Here is a 19,444-nt window from a genome sequence, read left to right as displayed (position 1 = left end):
ACGGGATGACAACCTCCTCCAATGGGGACATGTAGATATTAAACAATGTGGGACTCAGGGAGGAGCCCTGAGGTACACCACATTGGAGGGGAATTTCGGAGGAGCGGGTGTTGTTCTCCCAGATCTGAAAGGACCGATAACCCAGAAAGGACGATAGCCAGTGTAATGCTTTTCCTTCTACACCGACACTCCTGAGTCGGTGGATAAGGAGTTGGTGATTGACGGTGTCGAAGGCCGCACTTAGGTCGAGGAGGATCACTGCCACTGATCCTCCAGCGTCAAGAAGTGCTCTGGCCTCCTCCACCGCCACAAGGAGGGCGATGTCGGTGCCCTGCCCTGGGCGGAATCCCGTCTGCGAGCTTTTCAGCCGATCATTAGTTTCCAGAAATTGTGAAAGTTTTCTGTTCACCAGCTTTTCGGCGACCTTACTAGTTCCTGGGAGGAGGGAAATTGGTCTGTAATTGGCCAAATCTGCAGGGTCAAGGGAAGGTTTTTTCAATAACGCCTTGACAACTGCCGCCTTCCAGCTAGAGGGGACGACTCCCTGTTGCAGCGAAGCGTTGATAAGCTGGGTAAGGGGGGGATGATCGTGGGTGCTACTCTCTTGAGGATACGTAACGGTGCGGGGTCCCTGGGGGAACCGCTTTTGATGTTATTAAGCGTGCTTTCGACCTCCTCGGCAGTCACTTGTCCCCAAGAGGTGAGACAGGGTGAAATAGAAGTGTTATTGATCTCTTTTTCCTCGCTCGAGTTAGTGGTTGGAATTGAGTCGAGGATTTTCTTGATCTTATCCTTGAAGAAGTTAGCTAGTTTATGGCATTTTTCCTCGTCTGCCTTGGGGTCTGGTGGATTTCTGGGTCCGGGGTCAGGGACTTTAAGGAGTTCTTTTAGAATAGTAAAAGATTCCTTGCTTGAGCACGCTGAATTTTCTATTCTTTCTTGGAAGAATAGACTTTTGGTCTTTCGAAGGGTAATTTTATAAGTTTGTAGTGCGGTGTGGTACGCGTCCTTTTTTTCCTTAGACTTATCCTTCCTCCAGGAACGTTCCGTTTTCTTACATTCCTGTCGTAGGGACTTAAGCTCCGTAGTATACCAGGGAGCGGGGGTCACCCGTTTGGTATGTTTAAAAGTAGTAGTTTTGGGGAGAAGTTGATCCAATGAAGATGTGACCCAGAAATTAAACTGTTCATCGGCAATGACAGGATCGGCGGAGAGAGTGGGTCTGGAATTTGAAAGGGTAGTGGCCCATTCCTCTGGGACAAGCTTGTGCCAGCAACGATCGGTGACCCGAGTTTTAGAGGGTTGGGAGGGGGCTATGAATAGGTGACAGGAGATAGGGATTAGGAAATGATCTGTCCATGGAAGAGGAAGGGGGGAACCAGTAGTAATGTCCGCGATATTAGTCAGGACGGGGTCCAGGAGATGTCCCTTGTCGTGGGTGGGTCCATTATTGACCAGCCGAATGTTAAATGACCTCAGGTCATGCAAGAGGTCAAGTGCTATGGAATCTGTGGGGTCTGTGAGGTGGAGATTGAGGTCACCCACTAAGAGGAAGTTAGAGGCGGAAGAAGCTAGTTGTGCCACCGTTTCGGTGAGAGCGTTAATGAATTTCCCTGGTGTACCCGGAGGTCGATAGATCAACAGTCCTGTTATGGAGTGTGCCGGGGAGGTTTGGAGAGCGAAATGGCAGCTTTCGCAGTCTTCAATGTTAGCATTGCTGGTTCTGCAAACTAGGTGTTCTTTGTGAATTATTGCCAGTCCCCCTCCTCTCCCTTTAGGTCTATGCAGGGTTTGGATAAGATAACCTGGGGGAAGGGTATTGACAATATCAAAATCTGAGCTGGCAGAAAGCCAGGTTTCTGTGAGAAACAATACGTCCAGTCCATGATCTTGTATCAGCAAGTTGGTTTTGTGCGCATGCTTGGGGAGGGAACGGCAGTTAAGAAGGCCCATCTGTAGTCCATGCTTTACCGGAGTCTGGGCGACTGGGTTACAGCGTGCACAGTTGATATACGGTTTGCCTTCATCATGGATGTAGCGACATTCCTGATTTTTTTCCAGGTGGAGAGCCCGAAGCATGTCACTTGTGTACACCAGACGCCCAGGCGCCAAATCCGGCAGAGTTCCTGGGCCTGGGTCCGGCTGGGCCCGGACGGGCCCAGACGGGCTTGCCTTAGGCGCGCCTTCGGCGCGCTGACGGCGCGCCCGTCCGCTGCGCGTACGTGAGGTGCACATGTTTTTGTAGGCGGAGTGGGCGTGGCCTCGAGCGAATGGGCGTGGCCACAGGACCGGCTCACTCGCTGCTGGCAACAATTACTTGGGCGTTTCCTGCTGCAGCGATTAGCTCTGCTGCTAGGCGGTGAGGGTGTGAAATGAAGCCCTCAGTCTACGTGCAATTGGGTGAAAAAGGTAGGTTTCCCAGTGAAAGTTTTTACACACAAGATAAAAATTACAGCGCAAACTTTTTAAAAACAATGCTCCCGGCTGTGCCTCAGGAGTACAATCCAACCAGAGCTCTCAATCGGCTCGGTTTTGTAGGCGGAGTGGGCGTGGCCTCGAGCGAGTGGGCGTGGCCACAGGACCGGCTCACTCGCTGCTGGTGACAATTACTTGGGCGTTTCCTGCTGCAGCGATTAGCTCTGCTGCTAGGCGGTGAGAGTGTGAAATGAAGCCCCCAGTCTACGTGCAATTGGGTGAAAAAGGTAGGTTTCCCAGTGAAAGTTTTTACACACAAGATAAAAATTACAGCGCAAACTTTTTAAAAACAATGCTCCCGGCTGTGCCTCAGGAGTACAATCCAGGGGGGGTTTAAGGGCAAGAAACACTCAACAACAACCCTGAGAAACAGTGGAACCCATGAAGCAGGAGTGACAAGCACCTTCTATGACTCGGATGACTGCTGAGGCATGGACCATGGCCTGTCCTGGAGTCAGTCCCGCAAACCAAACCTGCCCTTAGCACCTACAGACACTGTTGAGATAGGGGCATTCGTTGATATTCTATGTACGACGTGCAGATGAACTTCATTCGAGAACTGGTGTGATAATGCTAGCTTCGAACTAAGATGTTCATTAATAAAGCCTTCAGCCTAATGATATTCGTACTACCGACATTCATCCGTCAATGTCAACTGCTCCCACCACTCTAATTCAGGAAGGCACATCAGCCGGATGATGCACCATCAGAATTTGCAGGGCACACTTCAGCTCCCTTTGTGTGACTGTCTAGAGTGAATGCACAAGATTCCCACTGTCACTCTGACCCAGACTTGTGTTCAGAGGCAGGCAGAGGAACAGAATAGTTAAAGAAAATGGCAACTTCCTAAAATTGCCATTTTCAGACCTGCACTTTAAAAAACCACCATCAGCTCCCAATTGGAAGATAAACTTGTAAGTTGTTACAAGGCAGCTCCAATGCTAATCTATTAGAGATAGGCCTTGCTGTAGTGAAAACAAAATTATCAGTATTTCACTGCCAGGACATGTAAAACACAACAATACATGCCCTTCCTTTTAAATACACTTCACCATGCTCATAGGACTACCTTGGGCCTACATTAGGGGTGCCTCACATGTCATAAAAGTGAACGTTTGGGCCTGGCAAGTGGGTGCATTTTCCAGGTCGAAATGGCAGTTTAAACAGCACACACAGACACTGCAATGGCAGGTCTGAGACATGTTTGCAGGGCTACTCATGTAGGTGGCACAATCATTGCTGCGGGCCCACTAGTAGCATTTGCCTTCCAGGCCCAGGGCACACAAGTACCAGGGAATTATTAGTAAACCAAATATGCCAATCAGGGACAAACCAACCATACAATATTTTAGAGGAGACAGCATAAGCACTTTAATGATGATTAGCAGTGGTAAAGTGCCCAGAGTCTTGAAGCCAACATAAGAAGGTCAGAAAAATAGGCAGAGGATGGGAACACGTTTTGGGATAACCCTGCAAAAAGTGCTAGGTCCAACAGTTTGCCTGCAATGTTCAGACTATCTCCTGAGTGAACCAAAATAAAACCAGACAGGTATCCTCAATTCAGAAAATAATTTTCAACTGGAGGTTTGGTCACCAGAATCATTGATGCCATAATTGGTAAAAAGTGTTAAAGCAATCAGCAGCAAGAGAGGACAAAATCAAAACGACATGGTTCTTGAGCATTGTATCCTAAAACTCATTGTACCATAATATTGTGGTAAAATATTGGGACTGTTAAAATAGTGAGGGACATAATATTGAAGGTAAGTATATAACTTTTTCTATTTTTCTCAAATAGCCCTGTTGAAAACATAGTACACTAAAATATTGTGGTATTATAGTTTGCATTATCAGTGTAATGTGTATGTTTATTAATATTATAGTTGTCATAAAGATTGCGCTTTTTATATTATTTTTTTTATTGGCTATATTTAATGTTACATATTTTCCCTGATTTTGGGTTGTTTTGGGGATTAGGGTGGGTAGTATTTTTTCTGAGTATTAAAATGTATTCAGTTCTCCTTATTCTTTTAAAATGTGATTTATTATAGTTGTTATTTTTATTATATTACATGTAAATGATGTCATGTTTATCAATGTTAGAGTTCATAAAGTTTGGGGTATTTGATTTAAAAAATATATTATACTGGCTAAGCGATTTGCTGGGTAATATTGTGGTTCTTTTTGTAATATTATGATCATTTATCAACTTAATTTTTGAGGTTGAAGTGTCACTAATGTATTTATTCCGTATATTTCTTTAAAAATGTATTACTTTCTCCATATATTTTAGAGTAACGTTTTTAAATTGTTTTAATATTATTCATATGGGGCCATATGTACGATGGATTTTTGCATGCGGAAATGGGTTTTAGACCTGTTTGTGCATGCAAAAAACCTGTGGCCCGTGTACTAACCCTATTTTGCAAGTCGCTAATTACATAGCGACTCGCAAAATAGTGTTAGCGACTCACTATTAGGAAGCGGCATTCTGAGGGCATCCCTTCCTAATAGAGAGTCTGAACCCAAAGTAAGATTGTTTTGTGACCGTAATTGCGGTCGCAAAACACTTGCAGTTTACCACTCTCTTCAAGAGGGTGGTAAACCATTCACAAAAGGGAAGGGGTCCCCAAGAGACACCTTCCCCTTTGTGAATGGGTGTACAAACATTTTTTCGGAGCAGGCAGTGGTCCCAGGGACCCCTACCTGCTCTTAAAAAATGAAACAAAAAAGTGTTTTTTTAAAAATTCATCCCAATTTCCTTAAAGGAAAACGGGCTTCATTTTTGTAAAAGAACAGCTTTATTTAAAAGCAGTCCCAGACATGGCGGTCTTCTGACCCCAGCAGGCCACCATTCCTGGGAGGGCCAGCCATTCCCAATGAGGTCGTAAATTGGGCAGCATCATTAATATGCATGAGGCATGCAATTTGCGACCCTAATGGGAATCGCAAACAGTGTCTCAGACACTATTGTACATTGGCAATTGCGACTCGCAAATTTGCGAGTTGCAATTGCCAATGGTCATACATCTGGCCCATGGCATCCTGCAATTAAAGTAAAACATTTTACTCAATTTAAGTTAGAATAGTACTAATTATATTGCTTCAGTTTATCAAATCAAATCAAATCCGCTTTATTCGATTTTTGATACAATAAAAATCATAATAGCCCAGTAGTAAAACTAGACCTTTTCACATTGTGTTACACAATACAGAAACATAAAAACAATCCATATATGTTCACTGAACAATAAAAATGACATCGCTATAAAAAGCTTTACATTGTATTCCTATATCTAATAACAGCCCTTAAAAAGGAAGAAATAGCCGTAATAGTTTGTTCATTTTCCAAGAGTTGTAGCCTTAGAGAAGCTATATTGTCTTAGGCCCCAGCTTCTTAGAATAAGTTAAAAACTTTTTTCCTCGGTAAAACATAATATTTACAAAACAGTATACAGTGCAAAGTTGATTGTGTTGAAATATCATCACATGGACATAAGGGCAGATTCCTTGACCAGTCATTGGTTTCTGTGAAGGTAATCATTCTAAAAAAAGACCCACCGCGAAATCTAGTTAAAAACATACGGCAAAAACTACCCTGAACCTGTATCAAATAAGGTTGTATGCCTAAGCATGTTGTCATCAGATGGTTCTCCATGACTGTTTTTTTCTCTCTGTGAGCCATCGCTTATTCTCTAAATTGTTCAGGCAGTATGTCTTTAACGTTTTTCTAGATATCGTTTCCATACTATTTGGACAGTCAAAATATTCCGGGTGGCCAATATATAGCTAATCCATGGTATATTAGCCACCCTGCCCAATTTGAGGCAATCCAGAATTACATCTCTGTTAAAGCCTGTCTCCAAGGATACCCATGCCTTATGCCACAGTAAGAGGGGATTAGTTCTAATGATGTCAGAATTATATGAAAGGCCAAGTTCCCTGTGGCAGCTAAAAGTAGCGGTAGAACTGGGGACCGCCAGCAGTTAACGAATAAAAGCATTTTCACAACTTTGAATTTGTTGTACATCTGCAATGTACCAGATACCTGCCCCATATGTCGCTGTTGAGATACATTTAGATTTATAGATATCTAATAACTCTGGCACAGGTCTGCATCCTAATATCTTTGAAAAATTAATGACTGCCCCTATTGCTCTTGAAAAAGTTAATTTCCTTGCATTAATAGCCGCTTTCCAAGAACCGTTCCTATCAAAGTTAATTCCCAATCAGGAAAATCTATCCATGCTTTCGTTTCTTTTGTTGTCAATAAAAATGTCACATATTTTACTTCCACAAGCCATTGTATAGGCCTTACTAATATTTACATTTAAGCCCCTGTCTTTCATGTAAGTAACAAAATTAGTAACAGTTTTTTGTAGACCTAACTGCGTCCGAGCCATAATAACTGCATCATCTACATACAATAAAATAGGGACAGGAATTTTCTTAATAGTTGGGTAGTCTTGACGATGTTCAATGAGATATTGTCCTAAACTACTGATATATAATAAAAAGAGGAAAGGGGCAAGTATACACCCTTGTCTCACCCCTTTTTTTATACAGAACTTGGTTGAACAATCCCCCTGTCTCCCATATCGCACCCTCGCCCCAGCCCCCCTGTACAATTCCTTGATAAACAATAGCAGAGGCGGGTCAACATCCATACCTTTAAGGATGCTCCACAGCTTTTCATGTTTAACACAATCGAATGCTGAACTTAAATCAACAAACGTTAAAAAAATGTTACCCTCCTCTGCTAGTGTATATTTACCTATAATTAATGATAGATTGATAGGTTGTACCGAGACCTGAGCGAAATCCATATTGGTAATTTGATAACACGCCCGTTTCTTTGGCCCATGTCTGTAATTTATTTAAAATAACCCTCCCTGCAACTTTCATAAAAGCATCCAATAACGAAATTGGGCGGTAGCAACTCAGTTAATTTCTATCCCCCTTTTTAAATATGGGGATCACGATTGCATCCATCCAGGTAGGAATAAGCCTATAGCGGTTACAGCTAATTAAAACATTAGTTAGGAGCGGGGCCCATAACCCTATATTAGTTTTATAAACGTCCACTGGGACGCCATCCGGCCCCGGATCATTCCCAGAGGAACTCTCAATTATTGCCCTAGGGACCTCCTCAACGGAGATATCAATATCTACGGGATATACTCTGGGATGTGCTTTATCATCGGTCCCCGTTACCACTGAAACTATCTCATTATAATCTGTGGTCTCGTCGTTATAGAGACCCGTAAAAATTCAACCCACTTGTCCTCAGTGATTGCCATGTCTATGATGTCCGTCTCCCTATTCATAAAAAAGGGAACATTGACCGTTCTCCAGAATCCGATGTTATCTTTCTTTATACATGCCTGATGCAGCGCCTGCCAAGCTTCCCTTTTTAGTTGTGTCTTCCGTTTTTTTAGCACTAATCGATATAAGGTTTTGGCCTGTCTTACTTCTTCCTTACATCTAGTTTCACTACGCAGGATGCTTTTCAGATGGGTATGCGCCTTACTACATTCTCTGTCAAACCAGTCCTGTGATTTATACAATCCTTGTCGCTGTTCCTTTGTTAATAATTTCCGGGCCTCGTCTGTTATCCTAAGAAAAGCATAAAAAATGTCTACGTCGTCCCTAGTCTGTAAGAGGCAGATTTCAAAATCATCTTATGACCTTTTAACTAATTTTTTAAGGAAAGCCACGGAGTCCACTTTTGCCCAATTTAAAGTGTACCCATTTGTGCTAGCAAGATTAATTTTTAAATTATAGTGTGTATCCTTATTAATAGTTCTTGCTAACCCTTTTACAGAGAGAACTAACCTAATTGGGTAATGATCACTCAATAAAATATCAAGAGTTTGACAAGTGGAAACATTACAAAAATACCTTTTAGACATTAACACAAAATCAATTATTGAATTACAACCCCTCCCATTAAAAGTAGGCTCAAAAGGTACACGGGGTACACATAGTTTGTTAGCATATCCCAAATCGAATTGGAAAACTATTCCATTTAACAAGTCCCCACAGTTGTATGTGAGAAATGAGTCACTGTTTCATCCTTATTCTTACCTAAGCCACAGATACCCTGTTGACTACATTGGCACAAGAAACAATTAAAATCACCAACCCATATAATGAGCATATCCCCATTCATTTTTTCTTCTATATTTTTCAATGTTTGACAAAAGTCCGTGAAGACAATCGTCATCTGCGTTTTGGGGATATTATTATAAAAATATATTTTTACTGTACCTTTTTCTACGCCTATGCTCACTGTTCAATTCTGATAATAATCAGTCACACTCACAAGTTTCGCATTAGTGACCCCTGCCACGTTGGAGACATATGTACATACACCCCCTTTATTTCGCCCCTGCTTGCTAATACTCGCCAGAGTGTTAAAGGTTCGAAAGCCATTTATATGGTTTTCTCCGGTCACCCAGGTTTCTTGAAGGCAAATTATAGAATATTCTTCTATGAAGGTTAGCCACTGGGGATCTCTCAGTTTGGCGGATAATCCGGCAACATTCCAGGGTAATATTTAACATGGTTTCATGATATTTACCTCAGTCTGCCCCCTCCTATTTCATTAATAGTCATGTATCCCCCTGCAGAATTGATGTTATTACTTTACTAGATCTATTTCCAGTATTGCCTTGGGTTTTACCTGCATCTTCATATCTATCCCCACCCTCAATACTATAATCTGGGTACAACATGCATTCTCTTCCTTTCTCGCATGGGATGACAGTACCATTTCCCTGTGCGAGCGAGATATCACCCGGTGCTAGTAACAGTTCCACCCTCCTTTGACCATCCTCCATCCCTTGTTTTAAGCTTGGTCAATCTAGATCTTCCACTGACATTAACGGGTCAAAGCGGTTATGGAGTGGGACATTCCATGGTTTTGTGAGTTCAGTATAGGGATCCCTTTTGTAATTTTTGGCAGGGAGCCTAGATGAAGGTAGATAAGGAGGGTAAAAAGCCCCTAAAGGCAGAACATTAATTTTATTATAATTAAAAAATGCATTCCCTACCCTAGTGAGAATTGCTCGCACTAGCATAGGATCACTTAACTTCAGAACTATACAATCTCCCTGGAGGGTTTTTCGTTCCTTGCCCAACCACGTGACCCGTCTTGCCATTTTAAAGGTTTTAAATAATGCATCACTAAGACCAGATTGTCTTCCTAGTCAATGCAATGACTTATTACGGAGTTCCTCCCACGTTTCATGCTCTAGTGTCTGAATTACAGGGGCATTGGCCAGGATTACTACATAAGGCGTGGCTGCAGGGTGTAAGTCAAGACGATCACACGCTGGGATCTCCGGGGTTGACCTCAATCTAGTTGGGGGTGTCCCTATTCTGGTGTTCGATCTAATCTTTTCGACACCAGGCCTAGTTGGACCATTTTTTGCTTGCGGTTCATCTCTAGGGGGATAGGTCTTTGGGGTGACTGTCTAGATGCAACGTACATGGTATGTATGTTGGGGGTAACTATTGTCTTCGTGCTAGTAGACCCTTTCAATTGTGTCCAAGTCTGTGTAATCAATAGTGTGCCGCTACCTTGCATATGCACCCCCCGTGGTAGTTCCATTTATTCCATTTAGGTGCCCCTCCAGATTCGCCACTCTGACTGTTAGTTTCCCAGGGCTCCAACCATGTAACCATACACTTCATCTATCCTCTTTGATATTTTTTCCAATACCAGGGTTTGTCCTTCAATTTGCGTGGTCAGAGAAGGTTTCCCTGAGCTAGTGGAATTTTTACGTGCACATAGTTTTGGTAAAAGTTGATTGCCCAGGGTTTTCCTTTTCTTTTTTTGTCCGGCTCACCGGGCTCGTCCCTACGGGTTTTGCAGCTGATATGCCCTCTGGTTTTCCCGGGTTCTTACTACGTTTTGAGGGTGGTTGCGATTCCTCCTCTAGATCACTCACATCTATGTGATTGGAAATCTCCTGGATACACCCCATTTGGGCACCAGGGTAACAAGGCTCTCACTTATGGGGGTAGCAGGTTTAATCAATAAGCTATATTGACTCAAAGTGTCGCATTTTAACATCTAAAGAGAACTAAGCTAATTCTACCATTTTAGGTACAGTATTGTGGATTTTTGTTGTTTGTGGTCTTGTGTTAAATCTATATAAAGAATGCTTATTTTTTATATAAAACTTGTGTGGTGTCCATCTGTAGTGTTTTCACTTGGTTACTGTATGTGTTCACAAATGCTTTACACACTGCCTCTGAGATAAGCCTGTCTGCTCAAGCCAAGCTACCAAGGGGGTGAGCAGGGGTTATTTTAGGAGTGTACCCCCTTACCCTGACTTGATGCAAGGGTCCCTATTTGTCAAAGGTACCTACCTCTGCCAACTAGAGACCCCAAAATCTAACATGAAGCCAATAGGGTTCCCTTTTGTACAATGGTTGAGTCTGCTTCAGGCAGATGATTTGTAGGATCCTGTGGAAAACAGAATCAGAGAAATTCTGTGAGGCTCTAAAATGCATACCTTGTGGCCAGGTTTTGTTTAAAAAAAGAGTATTGCTTAGGAGCAATTGATGTAAGTTTGCACTTCCAAAGATGTAGCTAGGCTTGGAAAATAGTGGGAAAACATGGCAATGCCTAGCTATTAACATCTGTCTAAAAAAAGTTATCAGCATAGGCAAAACATCTTGATTTTAACAAACTTATGCCATCTTATTCATGAGCTCTTATAGATTTATCAGAATCCATAGAATTTGTTTGCCCAGGCTTCATCTTTTAAAGCAGATTTACGAATTGCCAAAGCTACTTTATAGTGTTTACGACAGGCTTTAACAATAGAGGGGTCTCTAGGTTTAGTGCAGAGGACTATTCTCAGGCTCTTGGAGGCTCATGAGCATTCGGAATCAAATCATTTTGGAACTGTAGGGGGATGCTGTGCCGCCAGGGCCATTAGTGAGCTCACTATTGTGCCCTGAGATAGCATTAAAGGCCGCTAAGTTATCTGGTGGCTCAGCCAAGGAGTCTATACAAGTGGGAAACTCCTTGTAACACTGGGAAAGCAGGGACTCATAAAACGTTTTGGGGGAAATCTGAACCCACTTCAGACACTACCGATTCTGTACACTTCTGGACCCGGTGAAGACTTTACCAGGAAGTAGAACTGCTGTCCTGCTGAAGGACTGTCACTCTGCTGGACTGTTGCTTTGGTGTGCTTCCTTCCTGCCAGTTGTTCCCCTGCCTGGGTGAGAATGACAGCATCTGCATCACTTGAACCCAGATTGACTCCAAGTGCTTGCTGGCTTGCCTCCTGATTGAAATCTCAAGGACAGCTTACCTGCATCTGCACCTGGACTCTGCCATCTGCGCCTGAAGTCTACACTACCAAGTGGTGCCACTCCAGTCCTTGATCTTTGGAAGTGAGGTCTAAGGTGCTTCTTCAGGAAACCCACGCATCCTCATCGGAACCGGTGCATCTTCGCTGTTGAGGGGATCAGAACTTGTACATCTTCGCCTTTGAATGAATAGGAACTGGTGCATACTCATCATTATGTTTAGCAGAACCAGTGCATCACCCTCGGAATTGAAACATCGCTCACTTTATATGGAGAAAAACGACGCATCTCCTGCGGTTGGGGGATTAGAACCGATGCACCACCTCAGCTGCACCCCGCATCTCCCTCGATGTTGACGCAAATAAGGATCAAGGTACTTTTGTTCAACTGGCCTAAGTGGGTTGCTGTATCGTACCCACGCTTCATTGCAGTCAGCCTGAACCTTTGACTTTGCCCTGGTCCAGTGCGACCAGATATCACAAATAGGTGCTTATTGCTTCTAAGCGCTTTTTACAGTTTATTCTTTACAAATTCATATCTCAAGTTCTATTTATTAGATTTTTGTCATTTTGGTCTAGTTTTATTTGTTAAAGTAAGGTCTATTCTTCTAACCTGGTGTGAATTATTTTTGTATGGTGGTTTCTCTGTTCTATGTTTGAAATGTTACGCAAATACTTTACACATTGCCTCTAAGTTAAGCCTGACTGCTCTGTGCCAAACTACCAGAGGGTGAGCAAAGGTTAATTTAGGGTTGCCTCACACTTACCCTGACTAGGATTGTGGTTGCCCCCTGACTTGGGCTCACACCCTAGTCAACCAACGACCCAATCACTCACAATAACGAATTGGCTTAATGAACATTGATCTTTAAGTGTATTGCACATCTCGAAGATACTATTCAGCTAGGGGGTTTTGCAGTGTCCACCATTGGTAGCATGTTCAACATTGTGGTGTCTGGCGTAGTATTGTGCCAAGTGTCCCAGGCAAGAAGCACCTCCGCTCAGAGCGGTGCCAATGGTCTGCACCTAACTCCTTGGGCGTCATCTCTAAGCAAGGCCCTCTCTGCCTCTCTGACCCATTGGTCAACATATTCTCCCCAGGTTGAAATAGTGGAGTCTCTCTTGGAAACCCACTTCAGGACTATGCACCAATTTGCTAGTATCAAGGCAATATCTATGAATCTGGTGCCTACCTTCTGTTTCTTGGGCCTGAGGAATAAGGCCTGGGGGCAAATGTCTGCAGTACAGAGGAGAGAGCACTCCAGCACCCTGTTGAGCTCGCTAATCACAGTTTCACAGAAACCCTGTAACGCTGGGCAGTCCCATGTCATGTGTTTAAATCCTGCATCAAGTTCCCCACATCTTGGGCAAGCCCATGGCTCTCCACCATACATACCCTGCAACCTACGGGGGTCAAGTATACCATTTGCAAGTAATTGAATTGGATGTATTTAAAACTGGTGTGTCTAGAACCTCACCCTGGGCCTTCCATGGCCCGGCACCACTCTATATCAGTACAGTGCAGGGCTCTCTGCTGTTCCTAGTCTGTGGCCAGGGATCCCCTCCAAAGATGTGGCACAGCGTGCCACCTAGCAGGGAATCTACCTAGCACTGGAGCAGTCTCAGGGACCAATGTCCAATCAATGCCCCCTCCTTCTGCTCCACAATCCCCTGACCACAATCCAGCAACACCAGGCAACGTGCATACCTCCCTGTCTATCAGTGTGTGACTTTCAGCTGGTGGAAGGGGTCTCAAGTCTTCTCCTAATCTTTTTTCAGGCTCTGTGGATGGGAATCATCAACGCCTCAGCTGAGCGCAGCTGGGGCCAACTCCCAAGGGCTCCAATCTTCAGCAACCAGGCCCTGCCACGGACCAGGCAGCCACAGGGCAACGTCTCACAAGGTGGGCCACTGTATCACTGCACAGGCTGCCCAGGTAATAGGAGCAGGTCCAGGGAACAGCCAATCTTCCCCGCCAATCCCACTAGCATTTGGTGCATTCTTGTACAGGCCCTGCAGGGAAGGGCCCCACCAAATTCTTGCTCTGCTCCAGGGGAGCCTAGTCGGCACCCCTCAGCAATAGCAGAAGGGCTCCGAGCTGCTCTGAGCTCCCTTGTGGGGTCCTCTCCCTGCAGCCGGTAGGCCCGCAGTGTCACCTGGCCAGCCCATTCGAACCCTGGTCCTGCACTCCCAGACCCCGATATGGTTGCCGAACATGCCGCAGCAACCCACATCCGACCATCGGCCTCAACGTTTTGCCAGCTCCTCAACGCTGCATAGGCTCGCACATTCCCCTCGAGCTGAGATTAGGAAGCCCGTCCTGAGATCTCGACCACCATCTTGGGCCGTATGCGGAGCTCCCTCTCCGTCCTCAGTGGCCTGTGGTCTATCTGAGCCAAGCGGTCTACCAAAAGGCAGGCCTGGGGTTTCAGCCCGCACTTACCAAAGTAGTTGTCATGTCCACCAGTGACCCAGGTTATGGATGGCCCAGACTTTGGATGGGCCGGTGCTCAGCTGTGAGTCTAGGTGTCCGCCATCTTCAGCTTGGGAGCCACGCCCCCTTTACCAGTATCCCAGGTTAGGAAAATGTCATACCGGGCCTCAGGGCAATTCTCAGCTGACCTGACCATCACTGGCATTCTTGTGAGGGTGACAGAGAACCAGGACAGCTGATAGCTGACTTGCTGTCCTAATTGCGTTTGTGAACAAGACACATATAACACCTCATAACTCCCTTGCTCCTTGGGGCCCAGAAACCTTTTTCAGAACAAAGAGGAATGGACCATCTGATAACTGGCCTGGTCAAGAGCATCTCAAAGAAAGAGCGTCACTATTAATGTACGGGGTCATGGCATTCCTGGAGGACATGTACCAAAAAAATTGGTCTGTTAGACCTCTCCTCCACAATGAGTATTAAAAGTTTAAAAAAGGGTTTCTGCTTGTCAAAAGTTAGCGTTTGTGAACTAGAGAGAGATTAAAATCAAAAGAAATAGAATTGCTGTAGGACAGGACTTTCAGACTTCTCTAGTACTTCGGCACTTCTAAAGTTGTTTTTCTAATTAATTTCTCGCACAATGATCATGAACATTAAGAAAAATAAGCCAAAACAAACACCCTTAAATAAACATGTCGTTCGTGTTTCATGTTTTGCATTGGTACATGTCTTCTTTCCAGTGGCGGCTCCTCCGCTAAGGTGGAGGAGTGTCGGCCCACTGCTATTTGAGCAGTGCAAAAATAAAAATAAAACAATAACAAGGCATTATTTTCATTTTATTTTTCTGTGCGGGACTGGAGCCAGGTCAGGCGGTGCAGGGCTGAACACAGTGAGGAGTGGTTCGCACTCACTAAGGGCACATGAATGTTTGGCCGGCCCTTTTGGGCCGGCCAAACATTCATGCGCACTTACCATGTTCTCCACCTTGCTGTGTTGCACAGCCTGATAGAGAACATGCTGAGGCTCCCAGGCACTGCCTGAGGAGCCAAAGAGGCCGCTCAGACCAGTCACGATGCTGCTCATACAGTATCGTGATTGGCTGGGAGAGTCTGCTCCTGGTGCTGCCAGTGCAGACGAAGAGGACACAGGAGAGGCATGCAACTGTGGCGAAGGAAAGGTAAGTTTTTTTTTATCCATTCCCCCACCTCACTACCCTATTTCAGAGGCAGCCGCCATTGCTTCTTTCTAAAAATGCAAACATTTCTTCTCCAAAAGCCAAAGTGTAAAGTCATAATGATCCGTGATCACTTCTGCTAATTTTCTACACTGCCTTCACATATTTAAGGCCATTTCGTTATCAGTTACCCCGGTAAATGTGGCTTTTTTGATAAAAGCAATTATGCACACAAGAAATGTCTACGTTTGTGAGAGTCAAGTTAAACCAATGCTTGCATTTTATATTTGTCCTTTAAAAACCAATAGGACCGCCATATGGAAAAAAACACGTCTTGTAACATTAAATCCCTTACTAGTATAGAGATGTATCCTCTATGTGAAAGCTAACACTACATACTACTGTAAACAGAAACTCTCATTGGCCGTGTAAACAAGCATTGCTGATGCAAAACATCAAATATATGAGTGTATCAAATTTACATTTTAGAGCGTCTCATTAAATATATATCTAAATGTACACATATTAGATTTCATTTTACATCAATGTTTCAATGCCAATCATATGTAAATATAAATCATCAAACATGACAAAACTGATGAGGATTCATGAAATCTTCTGAAAAGCCTATCCAGCTAGACAAGTTAAACGTTAGACACACCATTAATCATGAGGAATGCTTTTGTGTCATTTGCACATAAATCAGAGCAGGTTCGCATGAATTAAATACCTCTCATTACGCCTGTTGTAAACAAGATATAGAAGTAGAACCATGCACAACAAGAGCATGGTCGTAATGTATGTTTTTTTTTAAATAATCGGCCAATTTTCAAGTGGTATTACAGTTTTTATCTTGTAAATCACTGAAACACGAAGTTTCAAGGACTTTTTAAAAGCCTATTGATGCAGACACCCAACCAATGTCAGTTTTTGGGGAAATTAGATCTGATCTTGTCCTTGAAATCTTTTGTTGCAAAACTATATTATTATATGAGTGATACACTATGCTACAACATACTTTAACAGGCACAATTCTTACATCAAATGTTGGAGGTATTTAAATTAACTTTCATACCATTAGTAATTTACTAAAATTAATGACTGGAATGAATTGTGATCGGATTTATAATTAAAGGAATATAGCTTTTAACACACCAGAAAATAATTTAGGGCCTGATTTAAAAACATACATGACCGAGTGTGCTTACCGCCGACATGCTACTCTGCCTGCCAAATTTCAAAGCGAAGGGACAATAGTTTGACCACTACTTCATCTGAATAAACCGCTTTTTTACGCATCCTTTTTCCCCGCAGGGAATCACAAAGCAGTCGTTACAACGCCCGCGTTATAACCACGCATACCATTACCCGGCAAGTCATAACAGCGACTTGCGGAGGGGGGGCAGCTCCATGCTGGAAAAGTATAATTTATTATTCCAACTCCAGTCTGTGTGGACAGTAGAAAAGGTGTTGGATTTCTGGGGGGTGAAGCTTGTGCCTGTGGATTGTAATAGTCATATTTATGTTCTTTTACACTAGTAGAACTATTATGTGACAGAATCAGAGATTATAATATTAGTGTAAGAAATTGGGCTATTTGTTGCCATAGATGTGGGTTCTTCGTAAGTAATAAGTCTGCAACTCCCTCTTTACTGGGAACCAAGTACCTCATTGTACCATACTGTCTTGTATGGAAGGTGAGTAGCCTAAGGCCTACTGGGAAGGTGGTGATGGTTAGTACCCCAGTTTCCTGGAGAGCAAAACACAACACTCAATAAATCATTATCTAGTCAGTGCCTTTTCTTATGAAAAGGGACATTTCTTATATTACACAGGCACTACTAAATACTACTCATTATTAACAACTATCTATGGTCACACCCACAGAACAGTTGGCACCCCAGCAAGCTATAACCATAACTCACAGTACTTCTAAACACATTCATTGACACAATATCACTGTGTGTAATTATAAAAAGTCAGGCCTATTGGTTTGGCCAGTGTGTCATCACAATTTAAAAGATAGAACTTTAGCATTTAAACCTTTTGCTAACCACTTTATGAACATCTTCTTATACTGCAATCTTTCGATGACATTCATTAACATGTATCATGACTCACTGTAACCCTATTCAATAAAGCATTGCAGACATGGCTAATTTTTCTATTTCTGCTAAATGTGTGCTAAACTTGACCAATATGCTGTAGTGTAATTACATGAAATGACCAAACATTTATGTGAAATTACGCTTAATTACACAGAATGCACAGCAATCTTTTTTATCTCAAATGTAATTTCTAGGGGAGTTCTGGTTGCTTGTGTTCAAAACACTACTGCTAGCTTTCGGATCTGTAGCTTTAATTTAAAAAATTACCTGAGCTGTCTAGGCCTGCATGAAATTTCAAGTATGCCTGAGTAATTGCTGTATTTCAGCATTAGTCTTTGATGCGGAATTATCAATAATTATGCGATTACTAGTGCTAGCGTAGTTTGTTGAAAAAAATCCTACAGCAAGAGCACTTTCATGATCTGCTGCATTTAGCTCTATTTCCAGTTTGTATGTGAAGGTGCATTTTGCATGATAAAAACAGTGCTAAATGCTGGGAGTAAGTTGGAGAAAAGTCCAACTCCAAAAGCACATTTAGTAAGCACAAGCCGCTACTCACAGACGCTATTTATATTCTGTTGCATTTGGTGCTATTGCTTAGTGCAAAATGCATCTTTGTGTCCATTTTGAACAAATAACTCTAGCTGCAGAATGACTCTTCTTCTACAATCCCACATAAGCTTGCGAAATTCTTAGGTAGTTCCATGTGATTCCACTACAAGGAATCCCGCAAGTTACGCCCACCCCTAGAGCTCTCCTCTTGGGTAAAAATCTATCTGAAATGTTTGTTGACAAACTACTTTAAAGGACCTGCAGCTCTCGCTCAAACAACTACAGCTCGTGTTCGGATTTTTAGTTTTGCATTGAAAAATTGCCAGAACTGTACACTCGGGTAAAAAAGTTACCTGAAATGCAGCTCATGTTAAAAAATTACCTGAACTGCACATTTTAAGGTCACATTTTCCCCTGAATTTACACAATGTTGCTTAATGGCGTAATCTCGGTAATCTTTTTACTTGAAATTACCAACATTATACCATGTACACTGATGTAATTAAAATATCACCCAGGCCCAATTTTTATACTGCTTCAACCTCAGCTTAAGAACCCACCAGCACAGGACCCTACATCCCAGAGTCTCTATGCAAAAGCACAAACTGCACAAATGCTTGTAAATGAAACGAAATTCTCCCGGGGACATGGCTATAACTTCCTGAGAGACCTAGGTCAACATTAGGGAAAAGCAGTGTGCAGTCTTCGGGTGCTGCTGCACTTCTTGCAGCACTCTGCTGTACATTTGTCATGCCCCTACCCTTACTAGGGCACCACAGAAGAGGAACATGCACATTTTCAGCTCCTTGTGGCGCTTATGTGGTGCTGCTTTGCCGTCATGCCTGAATACTAATTTAGCAGCTCCGCTGCTTTACATTAAAAAAAAAAGATTTTCTTTTCATTTTTATTTATGTGGCTTCACAACACACTTTTCCTTGAAAGGCCAGATACCTCTGCACCCAGAATGTTACATTTCGAAGGGGTCGCATGTAGAACCCACTCTGAGCTTTCCTGCTGGCTCCCCTTACGGCTAACAACTTCCTGTGATGGCATGGAAGCTGGCATTCTCTCTCCTGCCAGGCTGATCACAAGCAGTTTGCTTCAGGGCTGTGCCTCCCCACTCTTCCCACACACTGGCGCCGGGAGCGGGAGGCAGCAGCTTCAGGTGGCATTCATCTTTGTGCCTCCTGTCCTGGGAGACAGTTTTTCTTGTGTCAAGCCCAAGGGAACAGGGTCCCCAGGCCATATGAGATTTCAGGGTGCAGACCATCCCTGGGGGCATCTTTAGGAAAAATGGCAGAATGCTCTGCGCTCATTTACTCACCCAGTCCCCTTGAGGGATGAGGCTCCTTCCTCCATTTCCTTACTC

Source organism: Triturus cristatus, chromosome 3_2 (genome assembly GCF_964204655.1).
Source record: "Triturus cristatus chromosome 3_2, aTriCri1.1, whole genome shotgun sequence".
In the NCBI taxonomy this organism is placed as follows: domain Eukaryota; kingdom Metazoa; phylum Chordata; class Amphibia; order Caudata; family Salamandridae; genus Triturus; species Triturus cristatus.
This window is presented reverse-complemented; position numbering follows the sequence as displayed.